Source organism: Struthio camelus, chromosome W, assembly GCF_040807025.1.
Source record: "Struthio camelus isolate bStrCam1 chromosome W, bStrCam1.hap1, whole genome shotgun sequence".
Classification (NCBI taxonomy): domain Eukaryota; kingdom Metazoa; phylum Chordata; class Aves; order Struthioniformes; family Struthionidae; genus Struthio; species Struthio camelus.
The window spans coordinates 38,061,803-38,080,170 of NC_090981.1; the positions used below are offsets into that span (position 1 = coordinate 38,061,803).

Below are 18,368 nucleotides of genomic sequence, written 5' to 3' on the forward strand. Positions count from 1 at the left end.
TGTGACACAACTCCTATTTAGCATCCGTAATATGATGCACAGAAAGAAAGAACACCTGCAACTGAATTTATTAGGTGAAATTCTAAGTTAAAGGGGAAAGAACTTTCAGAGAGTATCTGATAGCATCTATTTTACAAAGCAACCTTATCTTTGTAAATTCAGGCTTATGCATATTTTTTTCCAATGGAGATAGATAGTAAAATTTGACCAAGAATGAAAGTTAGCATTTAAACATTCTAACCTTTATACGAATGTGCAGTTACCAATGAAGTGCCATTCGTGTCACATCATTCAGAACATAGTTCAAGAAAATGAAGGCCCCACTTTCAGAGATTTTATATGGAATCACAGTGTAAATAAATAGTACTTAAGACTAGTTCCAAAACAGCAAATTGGAACATAATGCAGAAGTTGGGGATATGATGCACCTTAATCTAAAAGCATGATCTCAGAGCCTTCCAGCTGCTCCCTAACCTGTCAGCACTTTGAGCAGGCGCTGTCCATGCACTTCTGCAGATCTCAGTTTCTGCTTCTATCTGCATAGAATGTTTAAGCAAAGCTTAAAGAAAATCAAAAAACAGAACAAAACAACAATTAAATTCTTTATGGTCTTCCCTTGTAGGAACCTATGTCTTTAACTGGAGCTTCCTGTAGCTTTTGATAGGTAGATTTTTATCTGAATAATTAAGGAAGCTTTATCTTGACTTTACAGATAGATAAACTGAAGCAGAGGAAGAAAAAGAATTTTTTCAGGGTCACTGAGAGAAATAATGGTAGAATATGACATATGACACTTCTATAGTTTGTCTTTACTTATTGATGTCTGCTGTGTTACTCTACTAATAGGAGCACTTCTGTCTTTTGCACACAAATTAGGTGTGATAATTTGACTGTTTCCACCACAGGTTGTATTGTAGAATATTCTTCTCAACTTAAATTCTGACAAGTTTAGTTCCAAAACTGTGAATTGTACTTAATGAACAGTATCCTTTTCTCCACCTGGAACATGTTTAAAGGCAGTATCGTTAACAGTCTGTCTGAGTATATTTGGAGGTCAAAGTGCATATTTAAACTTGCTCTCGGAATGGTTGTGTAGCAAATTAGAGATCTGGTATAAGGATACGTGTGACTATGAAACGTCTCTTCACGATTTTGTCAGGCTAACTGTGAAAGCCAGTGATAGATTGCCCTTGAAGTCTGAAAGCTAAAGCTTTAACTGTGCTCTGCAATCTTCACTGGAACTATTGGGAGAACTTTTTCAGGGATTTTTATAGATTAGTAGAGACATTAAGACTTTTAGTCTGGTCAGTTTTTGACTTTGTCACTTCTCTCCTTGCTTACCTACAGAAACTTAATTAGGAGGATAGCATCATTTTATAGTAAGGCCAGTCAGACCATGTGCTCCTTTTTGCATATTTCAATTTTATTCAATATTTGATAGCAAAAAATCAAACACAGTAATATCTGTGAAGATTTGCTAAATGAATTCATTTTCTATCTCTGGCTAGTCAGTTTTAACTTCTGGTCTTTATACACTGATCTGAAAGGATTTCAGGTAAAATTTTTTACTGTATCACCTGGAAGAAATTAGCTATGTAATAACAACTAGTTAAAAACCAAAACAGATGATTAAATTGTTCCGAGTGGCCAAGTTTCCTAGTGGATGGGATAGGAAAAGCACTATACCAGGCTTTATATACCAGGCTGACTCATAGGCTGGGGAACTTCCAGCACCGGAGCTTTGAAAAACAAACCTCCATTGGGTTTTAACATGAGAACTGTCACTCTTGCCTTCACACTTGCAGAGGGCCTTTGTGATCTCCTGAGTTTCCTACTAGCCTTGTTTCCGTGTGATCTTAAGATCACATGGCTTCTCTTTCCTTCTGTGAACGAGGCCCTTCGCCAAGCCTAAGTGTGCTAACCCTGTGCAGGAGCTATGCTCGGCTGTCCCTGGGCGTCCCATGGGGTTTAGACACTGCTTGCAGAAGGGCCAACAGACGTCAGACTCTGTTGTGATGGTAGCTGGTTGTGCCACCCTCTGACTGGCAAAATACCGTGCCTGGGGCACGCCAAGAAGTGCAGCATGCTCTCTTGTGAGCTGCAGCTGGGTGACCTCCACCATGACACACCACCCAAAGTATTTTTCCAGATTAAAATACTAGCATATATATGCAACTGCACAAACTGCATTGCTCTTTTTTCTAGTCACATTTTCTTTGCTCGGTGGCTATAGAAATGATTTCAGGTTGTGGCTCATAGAGTTCCAAAATGAAATGTGAATGACTGCCAGTTGAATAATGAATGTACAGACTTATATGACCAGCTTGGCTGCTTTGATTAGGCTTGTGGGTTACATAGCTTTTTTTTAGAAATCATCTTCTTAAGTTAAAATAGTCTACTGTGTCTAAATCCTCTTTTCTGATCTAAAAAGGGGGATTGTTTTTAATATATATTTTTGGACATATTTATCATATTCTTTCTTACAATTGTAGTCATCACTGAGCCATATTGCTCTAAGCAGAACTTGAGAGCTACCTTCAGAAAATATTTAAATTCTACAATTTTTCCTCTGAAACCCTAAAATTTCATGACAGAATAAACACGAATGGCAGAAAATAGTGACATGACATTTTTTCAAACTTAGTATATAACTAACTTCCCAACAAACCCAAGTATTGTTCAAAAATTTATATTGCTCATCTGATGTTTTAAGGCATTGAACACAATATGACATTATTTCTTTACCTGGAAATATATCTGAAAAGTTGATTTGTCCTTGTGTGCAGCATTGTCCTTCAAACAACCTCACGTATAATCACAGGGAGTTGTCAATCATTAGTGACCCCTCCTTAATCTTTAAATTATTCTAACTGTGATAAGCTCTGTATTTTGAAGCTCTTGATGTACTTAATATTGTACTGTTCAACTAGCTGCACTTAAATCATAAAATGGTCTACTTTAACCTCAATAATCAAAGATGTGCAAAGTTAAAATTGAGAATAAATGGTATTAAAGAATGTGAAAAGGACATTTGTGCAATTTAAAAAATCTGCTTGCATTTTCATTTTCATTCTGAATTACTTTATTTCATTTTGGCTTAAAATCAGGCACTGGGCAAAACTGCAAGCCTAGGCGTCTGAAAAATATATGTGCATATATTTAAATAAATAATAATAAAACTAAAATAAAACTATGCTCATGCAAAATGCATTTTAAGACACACAGCACTTCCAGCTTGCATAAACCAGTGTCTGCACTGTCTGAATAATGTATTTGCATATGCACATTGAAGAACAGACATGCAACACAGCTACAGAGTTAGGGTTTCATAGTATCCGCAAGCCCTGTCATTCCCAGAGTTAGTGAGGTGCAAAGCAGCTCTAGTCCAAAAGCTCTTTAATTATGTTCACTCTGGAGTGGGCCTGGTAAGTCTAGATGCTTTTTGTGAAGAAAGATGACCTGATGGAGATTTAGTCCATTCCAATGTGCAGCAGAGGCCAACCTTTCCCCATCTGGCTGACTGCCTGGCTAGCAGAGATTTACTAGGGAAGCGCACAGAGGGTGGTGAGCATATTGCTGGTAAACATAGCAACATGTTAGTCACAGCTCATTACGATACATCCTAGCAATAAGTGATTGGTGTGTACTCATAAATTGATCATAAATATGATCATGCTTTCAATTCTCTGAGTCTAGAAAAAGATGCCCACATAAAAAAAGACCTCAAAATTTGAGCAGTGCAAAGTGGCCGTAAATATTTTTCTGAGAACTCTGTTAGCTAAAATTTGCAGAGCTGGGCTTTACAAGGCTCAGTGTTGCAACTCTTCAGCATTTTCTAGGTCTTAGTATCACTGGAACTATCTAGGCCATATACTAACCTTTCTTGCATTAAATTATACTGTTTTTCGTTTCCTTTTTTCCATTTCTTAGACTTCCAAATCTAAAATCTGACTGTAAGAAAAGAAATGTTTTCTATGTCCTGCCTGAGAAACGTTGTGTACTTTGAATCATGATTTATCAAAATCCTGAATATGTGCTCAACTTGAAGAACAGAAATGATCTAGCTGAAGTCAATGGAAAGATAAGTGCTTATTTAACTTCTCTGCTGGACTGAGATCAGCAATCCCAGGACCTTTCTCAGGTAAAACAGTTTACGTTTTGGAAGTTACAATACTAACCAGAAAACATCTGGAGTGGGAAAATCTCTATTAGCCTTATGTAGCTGATATCACACAGAATCACATAGAATAGCCAAGATTGGAAGGGACCTCTGGAGATCATCTAGTCCAACCCCCCTGCTCAAGTAGGGTCATCTAGACCACGTTGCACAGGATCGCGTCCAGGCGGGTTTTGAATATCTCCAGCAAAGGAGACTCCACAGCCTCTCTGGGCAACCTGTTCCAGTGCTCTGTCACCCTCACAGTCAAGAAGTTTTTCCTCCTGTTCAGATGGAACTTCCTGTGGTTCAGTTTGTGCCTGTTGCCTCTTGTCCTGTCGCTGGGCACCATGGAGAAGAGTCTGGCCCCATCCTCTTGACACGCTACACGTCGATAAAGATTCCCTCTCAGTCTTCTCTTCTCCGGACTGAACAGGCCCAGCTCTCTCAGCCTTTCCTCATAGGAGAGATGCTCCAGTCCCCTAATCGTCTTCATAGCCCTCCCCTGGACTCTCTCCAGGAGTGCCATGTCTCTCTTGTACTGGGGAGCCCAGAATTGGACTCCCTAGTACTCACAGTACTCCAGGTGAGGCCTCCCCAGGGCTGAGTAGAGGGGCAGGATCACCCCTAGACCTGCTGGCAACACTCTGCCTAATGTACCCCAGGATGCCATGGGCCGTCTTGGCTATAAGGGCACATTACTGGCTCATGCTTAACCTCTTGTCCACCAGGACTCCCAGGTCCTTCTCTGCAGAGCTGCTTTCCAGCAGGACAGCTCCCAGCCTGTCCTGGTGCGTGGGGTTATTCCTCCCTAGGTGCAGGACCCTGCACTTGCCTTTGTTGAACTTCATGAGGCTCCTCTCTGCCCAACTCTCCAGCCTGTCTAGGTCCCTCTGAATGGCAGCACAGCTTTCTGGTGTATTAGTGGCGTACCATCACAGGTCATGATGCAGACAGTAAATTTTAATAACTGCTTCTTCAAGAGGACACCAGAAAAAAACTTCAGCATGCTCACAGTAAGATGGAAAGGGGAATAAATCTCAAAGTTGTAAAGCTTGCCAGTGAAAAAAATTATTTACTGTAAGAAAAACAAAATCTGGTTATGAAAGAGTTGTAGGAAGATCTCAAACAAAAAGTCAACTTTGGCTGTAGGTATAAAATGAGGAGCTTTGAATTTTCCACTTGGGAAAGAGATCTATCAATTGCTGTATGTTCTCTGGAGATATCATTCAGTGGTCAATAATGTTCAAAAAGACAAATAAAATGATGGCAACCATCAAGAAAGGAATAGAATAAAAAATAGAAGCAAACAAACAAAAATATGCCACTAAAGAAATCTATAGTGAAATTATATCTTGCATACGTGGAGCATTTGCATTCTCCTCTTCTTGAAGAAGAAAGCATATATATTATAAATATGGTATGCAGATAGAAAAAAACATCAGAATTTAGAGTGAATATAAAAGGATAAATAAGATATATTAAGACTCTTCAGCCAGAAAAAGAAGTGACTGGTGTGGGATATGCTAGAGGTAAGTAAAATGATGACTGTCATGGAAAGGTCAAAAAGTTACAGGTATTCTCTATTCCTCATGACATAGCAGCGGGGGGCATAAAATGAAATTATGAGGCAGACGGTTTAAAACAAAAAAGAAATTCACAAAATGCATAATTAAATTGAGGTGTTCATTGCCATAGGATGTTGTGTATGCCAATAATATTAATGTCTTCAGAAAGCAATTAGACAAATTATAAGGGAAAATATCCACCAAAAAGATGCAAAACACGGTAATGTATATGCACCTCTGGCTCTAATTACAAATTATTGGAAGCAGAGAAGCTATATCTAGGAAAGTACATGTCTATACTGCCTCTCTTCAATATACCCATACTCAGTTTTTATGTTCTATACACATTTTTCAAATATTTTTATGCAATTACAAAATTAAAAATTTTACTTTTTAATTTCACTTGGTTAACTGACTTTGGAAGTAATATCTAATATTTAAAAAATGAACAAGTTTCTGTCATACCATGAAGCAGTGTACAAATCATGATGATCAAAATTTAAAAAAAGCAGAACATTACTGTCTTCATGTAGCTACTCTGAGTAGATATCAGTCAATTTAGCTAATTTCTTTTCCTTTCTTTTCATTTGCGTTAACAGATGAAAGTAGAGAGATCTGCAGTACTGATGAAAATTCACTAAACAATTTGCTAGGAATTGTGAACACTAGGTTAAATAGGAACCACAATAAAAGGCATTTAGCTTTGAAATTGTCCTTGGTTTCCACAGTTCAAGGTCTAAGCGAAGGAGACGATAAAAAATTTCACAGATATAACAAAAGTAAGTATTGTCTCTGTTCCAGTGTATCACATATAACAAATTTCTTTTTTTGAAAGGGAATTACTAAGCAATTGTTAAAGTAAAAATAACTATTATTCAAGAGCCATAAGAGGCTATTTTTGGTTTCTATGTCTGTTTAATACATTTTTAAATTAGAGTTTCTACAATTATGTTGCTGTCAGTAACCATTTAGTGAACAGTAGCATTTTCACTCTGTTAAAAAGGACAAGGTGAAGATGGTCATGAAATGTTTTCTCTCTATCTATCTCCCCTCTCCATTTGTTGAATGAAAAGAGCTAGAAATTCCCCTACCTTTCTTTGAGTTGCATGTTAGGTACCTCTTCAGTTCCCACCCTCTCCCTGGATGAGCCAAGCTACTGTTTTTCCAGCAGGTGACCCAGGAATTTTTCCTTGTCCTATTCGGCTGTTGACCTGGCCCTCCCCTTCAAATTACTCCTTGCTGCCAGGAGGGGTGGAAATGGGAGAAAATGCCAGGAGTCTGCACACATCCTAGTTGGAAGTGTAAATCTGTAAATAAAAAATTGCTATATAATGTGAACATTTCCAAAGTGACGTAAAAATATGTTATTATTAGTACTATTTCTACAATCCTTAAGGTCCCTCAAGAACTTTAGGTAACATAGAAATAGCATTATAATTGTCATTATATCTTTAGGTCCTGGCAGTATTAAGTTTGCTAAATGGCTGGCCTATTTGTTCAGTCATGTAAAACAATAAGGCACTTAATTCTTTTTTTTTTTTTTTTTATGGGCTGCACTTCCTTCTCATTTGAATTTTGCTGAAATTCCAGGTATTGATTTTCTCATCAACTAGTTGTATATGTCCTGGATCTTTGTCACCTATTCTCTCCCTGCAGCTGTTACTATAGTCATTAAAATCTATATCATGAATTCATACTAAATAGATCTGCAAGCAGAGTGTTATATATAGTCCCAATATAATTGGTTACAGAAGAGACAAACAAGCTGACAATAATGGTCTGATTTTTCACCCTGTGGCCTGTGTTTACATGTGTACAAATGACATAGCCGCACTTTAACCTGATGAGTTTAGTGGGTGCACATTCTTAAAGTCAAGTGGAGAGGGTAGATATACTGGGATAGTACAGCTGATATTTATATATGTAAAATTGTCCATACACAGTGAGCAAATTCTTTGACTCTACGAAAGAGCAGAGTAAAAGTGGTGAGCTGAAGTTACGATCTTGCAAACAGTATGTTTCCACTGCAGTAACATTTTGCCTTTCATTTTCCTCAATATTTCTGGATGTCTGCCTGGTAAGTTATAATAAAATATTAGCACCCATCTTTTTAAATTGTTTAATGCCGAAAGGCAGAATAATCTTGCTCGTTCATTGCCTCAGGAGCCTCTGTGGATTTAGGTCAATGGGATGGTGCATAGGATTTGAGTTTGGGGAATACCTACCTTTGTATATCTTTTGCAATTAATAACAACAATTTCTCTATTGTGAAATCTCTCTCTTCACTTATGTATAGTTATACAACTAATATGAAATCGAGCCAAATACAATTACCAAAGAGGAAATATAACATGTAAGGTAAGAGTGATAAATTATCTTTCCTTATCTGAATTTTTCTCTAATTTGACCTCTTTCTGTTATTCTCACAGTACAATTATTCATTTTTCTGCTTTCTTGAAATCACCCAGCTCTTATCTTCCCTCCCCGTTTATGCTGCATTCTTCCTGCACTACTACACTGCATTTTGAATATTGCCCTTTGCGTTCTGAATGGTTGACCTTGCTTTCCTATTGAGTTATCATATAGCTCCCAGTTTTGTCCCAGTACATTAAATACTCTCCAAAATTCATTCTTAGGTTCTTCTCTTTCTCCTGCTCCTTCTCTTTCTCTTTTTTTCTTTCTCCTCCTCCTTCCCTTTCTCCTTCTCCTTCCTCTTCATTCTGCTTTGCTATCCTGTAGCTGTACTCCGTCAACTCTTTTTGACCAAAAGTCTTGCTGACTCTGTCCAGCAAGAGAAGGGTGCCTATGCATGAGCCAATAACTACAAGGAGGAATAAAAGGAGGGACACAGGAATAACAAGGGAGTTGAAATATAGTCCCTTCAACTTTAAAGTAAAGCAACACATTCCAGAAGCAGTCAGCAAAAGAAATGTGGTTTCCCATGGCTTTATAGCTTGTGGTTGAATTTGCTGATATCTTGTGAGTGGTGATTGCCTTGTGAATTTTTTATCTGCATTGCAGACTGATGAGAGAAGTGTTACTACAAAAATAATCGGTGCCAAAGGCATTCCCTGGACACTGAGACTCCTCAGAATGCTCCTGGGCTCTTCTTCCTGTTCTGGGCAAACTAAAACTCTTCTAAAACACCACCCAAGCCTAGTTCAGGAATTAGTACAAGCAAGAGAACGGTTCGTATTTAGACACTCTGGCTGGTTGGTGGCTAATAGCACAAACACAGACTATTTCATGCTAGTTAATCTCAGTCTCAGAAAATAGTCCCAGGACATGTTAATTAAGTAGTAAAGACATAGCCATAATGCCTTTTTCCTTTCTCCATCTACTTATATCCACAAAAATTTTAGACACTTGGTATCTCTGAGACTGTTTCTTTATGACAAATGTGATTGAAATCAGCTCAATATCTTAAAAAATGGTAGAGATTTTTGTATTCTTACACACAAACAATATAAACTATTTATTTTTTAGAAATTAAAAGCTAGTAAAATATTACCTTCAGCTGGTATACAGAAGAAATTTGGCATTTCTATTTATTTGTTAGGAACATAAAACTGCTCTGGAAGGAGGTCAGTGCTAGGAGAAACAAAACAGTCTTACAGGTTTGTAAACTACTTTGCAGGCTCATTCTATGAATACTCTTGGAGACATGGTTTTAAGCAATGAAGAGATGAGAAAAGAAAAACGTGATAATATTTCTAAGATCATTGTCCCTTTCCCTCTGCCAAATTTATTTCTAGGCCTTCCACTGCTCACACCATTAATGCAATTACACTCAGCTGAATAAAATCTCTCTATAAACTGTTTCCATAAAGGAGTTCAGACAGAAGGAATCAGGAGCCAAATTCAAAGTGATCAGTTAAATAAGACTCCAGACTGGCGAATGCCAGCAGCTTCTTCCCTGCCTCATAACAAAATTAACTGTTTTATTGCAAGGGATGATGAACACACATCTCTCTGATATTGTTTATTACTTGCTGGTGGCAGGAAGAAGGAATACCTCCTCTTCACTCCCAGAAATGAAATTGCTACAGAAGAACATTAGTTCAAACTAACAGAGGTCTCATTGGAACAAAAAAAAGAACTTAATTATGCTAATTGTAGGCCACAAGTTTTGACTACCAGGCCAGTTATTAAGGAACAGTATCATGGTTCTACACAAACAAATACAGTGGGATACAGACATTAATCCTGTTGTACACAGCTGTAATAGGGCTAGCTGTGATATCAGGAACAAGTGATGCCTATTGCCAACATTTTCAACTTAAAGTTTATTTTCATCTTCCATCTCTATTACTGAATAGACTAGCACAGTAATATACTCAGTAGACTCATTTTTTTGGTATTTGTTCTTTATTCATGTAAGCATTAATTGCAGTAGGCAAAATTCTACCTATATTGCACTAACTCTTTTTTCAGTAGCGCAATACACTAAACCTAGCCAGTCATGTTCTTTTCCTGAAATCTTCAGGTCCTTTTTCCACTTGGCTTTCAATAGATTGCTTGTATCGGTTATCCATCATTTAAAACCAATTCTAATGTTAAAATCTAAAAAAGTAGGTACTGAACAAGTGTAAACATAAACCAAAAAACAAATAAAAAACCCTGAAAATCCCCTCTACAGATATTTTCTTAGTTCTTCTCAAATTTAAGGCAAGTGTCTAGAAAATGTGCATGTAGCTGATGTATATAGCTGAAGTATGTATGAAGCTATTTCATTTGTGCTACTGCTTCTCGTCCTTCCCTCTGCTACCCTTGCTGATTTTTCCTATTTTATATATCCCAATCCTTGCATTTAAGAAAGTTTTAATGTGCCAGTTTAGAGGATCAGAATCATTGCTTACAAATGTCTGTGAGACTTTAAAAACATCAATAAAAAGAATAACATAGATCTATGATACTATGCCTAATATGATAACAATTGGAAAAAATAGTAGAATTCCTTTTTCACACTATTTTGAAATTTATTTTACACTTATTTACATGTTCAATTTATTACTAGACATGGAATCTCTTTTATGTGAAAGACAGAGTCTGGATTTTCATAGATGGGAAACCTAGGACACACACACGTTCAGGATTGCTCAACATATAAAGAAAACAAGATTTACCACCAATAAAAGTACGCTATTTCAGACACGTTAGGAATGCTTTTCTACTACGCTGTGCTTTGTCCATTGTCTGCTTCATCCAGAAAGAAAGATATACATTCAGAAATACATTCAGAAAGGCACCACTTTACAGTTGTTTTTCAAGGGTGCAAGTCATGAAAAGAGATATGAAGTTGAAGAGACCTCACCTCACTATAAAGCTCTGTGTTTCAAAAAAAGTCTTATTTTGTGTTTAGAAAAGTCACCTTCTTTGTATTCCCTGGCCCGTCAGTAAGCATAAACACTTTGAGGGGAACAGAACGGAAACTGAAAGAGAAGGTTAGGGGAAGAAAAAGGACATGCATCTTGAAATACCTTTGATTATGTCTGAAGACATAGCTTGGATGACAAATGTCAATGTGAGAAATAATTATATGCAGTACAGGTGAAAATTCACTCACATTGTGCACCATCATTCAGTGAGTAACTGGATGTCTTTTTCAGTTAACTGAGACTTGTGACAGAACTGGCAGCTATGTACTAAAGAACAAGCTTCTTAGTAGCCTTCAGTTTTAAGAATTATTTATCTTCCACAAGGTAGGAATGAAATGCAGAGCTAGATTTAATGTTTAGAGCACCTAAAAGGTCAGCTTTCGGAAAATTAAGTCTCTTCCATTTCAATTTCACTGCAGAAACTTAAATTAGAGTTAGGGTGGCTCTGACATTTTTCCTCCTCTACCTGTAGCAAGAAAATATTAGATTATTGTTGTGATTTTTCAAAAGAAATGGAGTAAACTGAAATCTCACTGAAGCTCAGGAAAATGTAGGTTCCTAAAACATTTAGGTTTCTTTGAAAATCACAGACATTTAAGTGAGCACATTACCAGTCAACATACATTTCTCCTTTCCCATCATGGTGTTTGACTATTATGAATGGCAGTATTTTGCAAATCAAACTGAAGAACACTGGGTAACTCTGACCTTAAAAAAAAACATGATGTGAAAAATGTATTCAGTTGTCATTTTATAATAGCAGTTTTTACATTTTTACATTACCACGAACTTAAGTGCAAAAAAAAAAGAGTAGTGCTAAAGTTGATTATATCTTCTGTTGTTAACCATTAATTGCTACTGTCATTGTCCAGCACTCTGTTCATGGTATGCTTCCTCAACTTATTGCTGTACTGACATAAAGAACAGCCATATAAAGGGCAATGGATGGGGCACAAGGTAATGACAGATAGGTGATGTAAAAGTCAGATTTAATACCTACAGACGTAACTCCAGAAATATAAGCCTTGATCTCTTCCTGTAAAACCTAGGCAGGAAGCAACTTCCCACTCTGGGAAAACATTAAATATAGTGAAATATATTTCTATCCCAAATTCCAAAAATAATACAAAGTTCACAATTTCATCACCATTTTCCCCTACAATTCTTTGACCCCCCAAAAAAAAAGTTTGAATGGAAACATTATATTTTATATATTTGAAGTCACTCATTTTGGATGTGATTCTTTTGGTTAATGTTTCTATCTGAAAGCCATCAAAAGCTTAAAGTGGAGTTATGCTACCTGGAAGACTTTAATATTCCTGCTCAAAAAAAAGCTGATTATGAGTTTTTGGCAAATTTGAAATCTTCACGGCTCACAAAAAATGTAGACGGAGAAGAGCCATTAACATTGATTTCATTTTAGGACTATTTACAATTTTTGACAAATTATGATTTGAGTGGGAGAAGGAGATAGATAGATTATGAAAAATTCCAAACCCACTTCCTGCTGTAAGCCTCATGTTTTAACCCTTTTACATCAGAGGAACTGGACTTAAGGAAGAAAAATCTGCCATCCTTGCAGAGCTATGGGTATTCTTCACATATGGGAGGGAGTATATGAATGTCTTTCATGTTGTTGAGGAAAAGCAGGAATCAATTCTAGAAAGAATCTAACCGAAACAAAACATCTGAACCTATATTAAAAAATTCTTTGCAACAATATTTATGTCAATCTTGAAGGCAGTTTGTAAAAAGGCATATAATGCAGGAGAAGCTATAACAGCTAACCAAGGCAGAAAATACATTTACCTTCCTATAGAAATAGTTTGTACCAATTGTGTCCAAGAATTCAATATGCCTAGATTTTTCAGTCAGTAAAGCATATGGTGGTTATACATTTTTTTTCTTTATGAGTTACATAACAACTTTTTTATGCTGGGTAAATTATTGATGAGGACACACAAAGCAAGGTTTTTTCATCAGAATGAATATGTACAGATGAAGTTAGCGAGGAAGGCAGCAGAACTTTTTATTAAAGGAAATAACTCTTAAAATTGTATTTTGATTAACACTATTTTCTTTAAATAAAGCATCTAGATTCCCGGATAGTGTGAGTGGTTAAAAGTCAGGCGGATGTAGATTACTTTGTCTTTTATAATCATTGTTAAGTAGGCAAGTTGATTTCAGAACAAAGCGTAAGTTTTAAATCTTAGACCCTGCAATTTTTGTTCACTGTGTAGTGATTGTCCATACTGTTAGTCTAGTAGTTTTTGGTAAGTCTAATTTTATGAAGGAGAGATACAAGATTGAAATTTTAATAAATATAAGTCAGCTGAAGCAGACTCCAAGATCATGCTGAGGCCAACTTTCTAATAGAGCAAATACACTGATATTTAATATTGTCTGTAATTCCTGATTTTGTTATTGCTGTGGTAGTAATGTCTTTTTTGGGTATATCCCTCTACCCGTAACAACATTGTTCCAGAGTTTTGATCAGTACTTCTCAACACGTAGATAATTAGGTCTTTATAGTTATCCTATCAAAAGTAACAAGGGTCTAATTTGAATGGTACACATTAAAATGCATACAGTTCATAAACTACCTATTAGTATGATAATTGCAGTACCCTGTACATATAGGTTTAAAAAGAACAGCTATTATTAAATACAAATCTGATGGTAGCATCACATAATACATACTAACTACCGTACAAAATACATTATCTTACCTTAATTACCTGAATTACTCTGAAAATGTTCGTAGCCTTTTTCTCTCCCAGTAAACATAACACAGAAACAGAATGTTTTTTCAATAGGAGACAGCTCAAATATGTTGAACAAGCTATGGCAAAATAGTCCATAAGCCTCACTCAGAGTTTGTTATTTTCTTTCATGCCCAGTGCAGGAGTATTATAAGGCCATATTTACAAGGAATTACTTGCATGTGCTCTATTCCTCTGTGAGGAACATTCGGAATTAATTTTAAACATTCAGTGAAAGATCTTAAGGCATAAATAGTCTTTCAGGTACTTACCTGAAAACCTCAGGTAGGGTGCTAAGGACTACCACAGAGTGGGATTTCAACAGTAGAGGAAAAAGCTGTTCGTCTAGGATGAAGTAAGGTTTTTTTCCAGTCATTCTTTGCTTTCTCTGTAGTCACATCATGCGCCGGAGGGTTGGGTTAGAGGATCAGTGCAGTGAGGTTCCCAACAGCCATTTTTTTTCTTAGGTGCTACAGTGGGAATTCAGCTGCTTATTGACATGCGGTGAATGCTTACACCATGACCCTCCCAACTGAAATCTGGCCTGCTCTTTTAAACAGCAGCAGGGCACTGTGGTCCATGAACGTGGAAAGACTGACACCTCCACACCAAACCCCAACATGGGGTGCGGGATGGGGGAGGGGGGATAAATCTATCTTTTTTGTTTGGTTTTCATGCTACTCAAGCAAAAAATTGCATGGCAGGTGAAACTAGGAAAAAAAAATCCTCACAAGCAGCACAAAAACCTGAGGAAAGCATTAGCAGTTGCAAAAGCCATCACCATAGTAGATGTCTGACCACCTCAGGCAGGGAGAGTGGTGAAGAATACATATGCCCAGCAGAGAACGTCTCTGAGCTCTAGAGAATGCAGTGAGATCCCAGCAAACACAGGCAGCTAATGCAGTGCAGAGAATACTTTACGAACAGCACTGAAGGTTGCAATTCCTACTGCTGACTGTGTGCCAATATAGTCTCTGTAGACACTGTACTCTGTAGATACTGTACTCTTGGATATGGAAAAAATATCTCAGCATCTCAGAAAGATTTCTGGCTTTCTGATAAAGACTGCCCAAACCTGTAAATGTTTTCTAGCATGAAAAATATATTTGGAAGTTTTTCTCTGAAAAATTGTACCTGTTTTAGAGGGTAAATCAAATCAGTAGATTTAAGTAAAGGATCTTATTTCCTCATAAATGGACTCTAGTTAATTAGTACTTCACTCTCCTGATTTTATGGGAATGCCTGAGACTTGAACTGTTGCTTTATTTGCAGAATGGGAGCATTAAAGTTTTTGTGGAAATGTACTGGAAAGAGCGAGCTTGCTTTAGCCGATCTGAACTCCTTCCACAGTTCAACTTACAGGCAAATGCAAGGATTTGGGAAAACTCAGAACTCCTTTGTATGCTGAGTTGTTCTCAATGTTCTTGCTATTGGATCGTCCCATCGAAGGGATGGGTTTTCCTCTCCTTTTAGTATCGTTTGTAGGTTTATCTTAAAATCTGTCAGTTCTCCTGGAGGTCAGTTCATGTGTGTTAGGATTTTGTGACCCTCTAAGCTTGAACGTACAAGGCAGTGGCACCAGAACTACAGCACTGACGGCACCTAGTGAGGGTGCTGCAGCGTCTCTAGGTACTGTCTTTCCTTATTCTCATAGTTCTAGATGCAGGCGATCAAAAGCAATATTTCTTTCTGCTAGAGGTTTCAATAAATCCAGATTTCCACTGAATGTAGTCTAACATTTCTTTGTATGTCTCCTTTCAAACCTGTCATACAAAGATGATGTACATATTGTTATAAAAATATGCGTTATATTTCCTACTCAATTGTCTTCCAAAAAAAAAAAAAAAAAACAACCATCTCCCCTTTCCAGAAGACAGAATTAGCTTGGCTCATCAGTTCTGATACTGTTTTAAAATCCTTTCACAGGTTCCTAACTGTCTGAGTCTGAGAAAAACAGTTGATATGCCTATAGAAAGTCTGTAAAGTAGATGGAAGTCATGGAAGTTGATGACATTTATGAAGATCCATGACCATTTAGAGAAATGAGCTACTGGCACTCTTTTGAGCATGACCTGCATAACTCAATCATGTGTAAAGGAAAGATGGGTTAGGGCTGAGAGTCTGTCAGATTTTGCATACTGAGCTGTCTGAGTTTATTCAGTATTAGACAGGAGAGCTTAAGACCAGGAGTCTGCAAATGTTGTACTTGTTTATGAAATTAAGGACTGAAGGCATATTTATAAGCTCAGTTGCAAGCAGTTACCCATCATTCCGCCCAAGTTCTCAGCTAATAAAATGCAATTAGGAGCCATCTAACTACATTAGGGTGGTAGTCAGCTTTAGGGAATATATTCAGCCACTTGGCTGAGTTCGTTTGCCTAGGGACTGCCCTGCTGTAACTACTCAGCTTCTGAACTGGTGCTGGTATGGAGGACTTGCAAGGTCTGCCTGCAACCGACTGCATAAATATGCGCTAGAGGGTAAGTATCCAAATGGAAACTAAGTATGAGTTTGTTCCAGAAATTACTGATTATAGTTCTGTGGCCATGTTACAGGTCAAACTAGAGGATTATCTTTTATGTCCTTCAAAACTATGCATTACTTAACCACTTAGGAACCTGGTGTCTTCAATGAAAATACTCTTGAAGGAGAGTTGCTAGAGCAAGGATGTAAGTTTCCACTGTGGAATGACAATATAATTTTAGTTGTTTTAATACATTCTTACAGCAAAAATCTGAGACAAAACCAAGAGAGAAAGATATTTAAATGCAGGAAAATACTAGGCCATTCAGAAGATTGTTTCCAGATTTATTTTGTTATGTTTAATTCTATTTAACAATTGGCTAGGCCAACTACTTGATCCCAATAAAACCAGTGAAACAATGTATTCAGACTTTTGAGGAAAAACTGAGTTCTACATCTGAACTGCTGACCTGTATTTTGAATGACATATATCAAATAACTTAATGCAGCAGATTTGGTTATGGAACTATTGAACTCCTATTTAAGGAAATAGTATTTGACTTTGATCTGTACAAGACTCCTGCTTTTGCCACAGATGTCAAATCTCGGCTCCAAAAGCGTTTGTAATAGCAGCTTAAAGAAATAATAAGATTTTAAAAAGTGTCTCCTGCTTTTTAGGAGGGAGTGTTCTCCGTAGGCACTATAAGTTTGAAGGAGGCGTGACAGATGCAGTCTGTGCACATGTGGATAGAAGGCTAGGGCTTTACTATAGCATCTTTGTAAACAGTTTTGCAGTTTAATTTTACAAGCAAGTGTTTCCCCAGTTATTTTACTGCATATGGTAACTGCAACAATTCAGGCTTATGTGGTGAACAGAGTTGAAGGAGATCCCAATGAGCAACAATATTTGTTCTGTGTAAAAATCCTAGCATATAAATAGGATACAAATACAATTCATCTTTTAGATGTGTTGTAGCTGACTTCAAAAATCATCATTTTCTCTTTAGTCTCATGTTGCTACGGTATTAAAACCTAATGTTTTAGGTTTTACAATCTGGAGGTCAGGAAATCTGTCACTGTGGAAAACAACCAACAGCATTCTAAAGAGCAGAAGTAGATAATAAGGTTCACACATGAATTAAGTTAGCGATCATAGCAATAACTGCTATACCATTCAATACTGACTTAACCTGTAGAGGATATCTTTCTATCCAGAAAACAAAGCAGTGAAATTTAGAAAAAGGGTTTCATCTCACACTAAATACATCTTTGCTTTTATTTCCATTTGCTTTCACAGTCTCTAAGAGAGAGAAACCAAAAAATGCTTGGCTCAGACTGTATGTTCTCTTGCCCACTTGAAGGGGTTTGTTACTAGAACAAATGTGTGCATCACTGTTTAAACATTTAAATAATGTAATGACATAAACATTAGTACCATTGGATACATATAGGAAGTGAAAGAAGAGCAAACTGAAAATCACAGATTTACTGATGGGTGAAGGACGGTTCAGGGAAGGCAGGAACACTGTGGTTTACTGCATTCCTTGTTTCTTTTTCCATTGATCAACCATTTCATGGCCTTATCACATCCCTAGAACTGCTGATCATGCTCACCTAGGTTCCACAGACCACGACTGGGTGACGGACCTAGATCCGTACGTATCATAAGCCTACTCTGAAAATGGGTGTAAGCCTCATTACTGAGGTTTGCCTATCATCAAGCCTTTAATAGCTTGAATGGTTTGCTGCCAGTCCAAGTTCTTAAAAACGCCTGCTAAGATGAAATATCCACAAGCAAAGGTTCATGAAAGTAGACATGTTCCACCATACCACAGAAAATAATATTTATTGAAAATATTTGTCAGAAATCTGTTAGTGACAAATGCACGTTTGCATGTGTCAGTAATGAAAATAGTTAAACCACTGAAGTAAAAATGCAGGTTGAAGAGGTAACCAAAGAATGATGCAGCATATCGAGGGAAAAAATGATAAGAACACTCGTAAGTTGTCCCGCCCTGCCTGCATGAGCACAAGTACCCTT

At 37.1% G+C, this 18,368-nt stretch overlaps 1 long non-coding RNA gene across 1 annotated transcript in view; it reads left to right on the forward strand.

Annotated features, from left to right (window-relative positions):
- The window catches only part of LOC104150014 (uncharacterized), a 43,518-nt gene extending 39,383 nt beyond the window's left edge, over positions 1 to 4,135 (forward strand). The window contains exon 4 of the long non-coding RNA XR_695470.2: positions 3,931 to 4,135. This is a non-coding gene — a long non-coding RNA (uncharacterized lncRNA). The remainder of the gene's footprint in view (positions 1 to 3,930) is intronic.
- Positions 4,136 to 18,368: the final 14,233 nt, after the last annotated feature.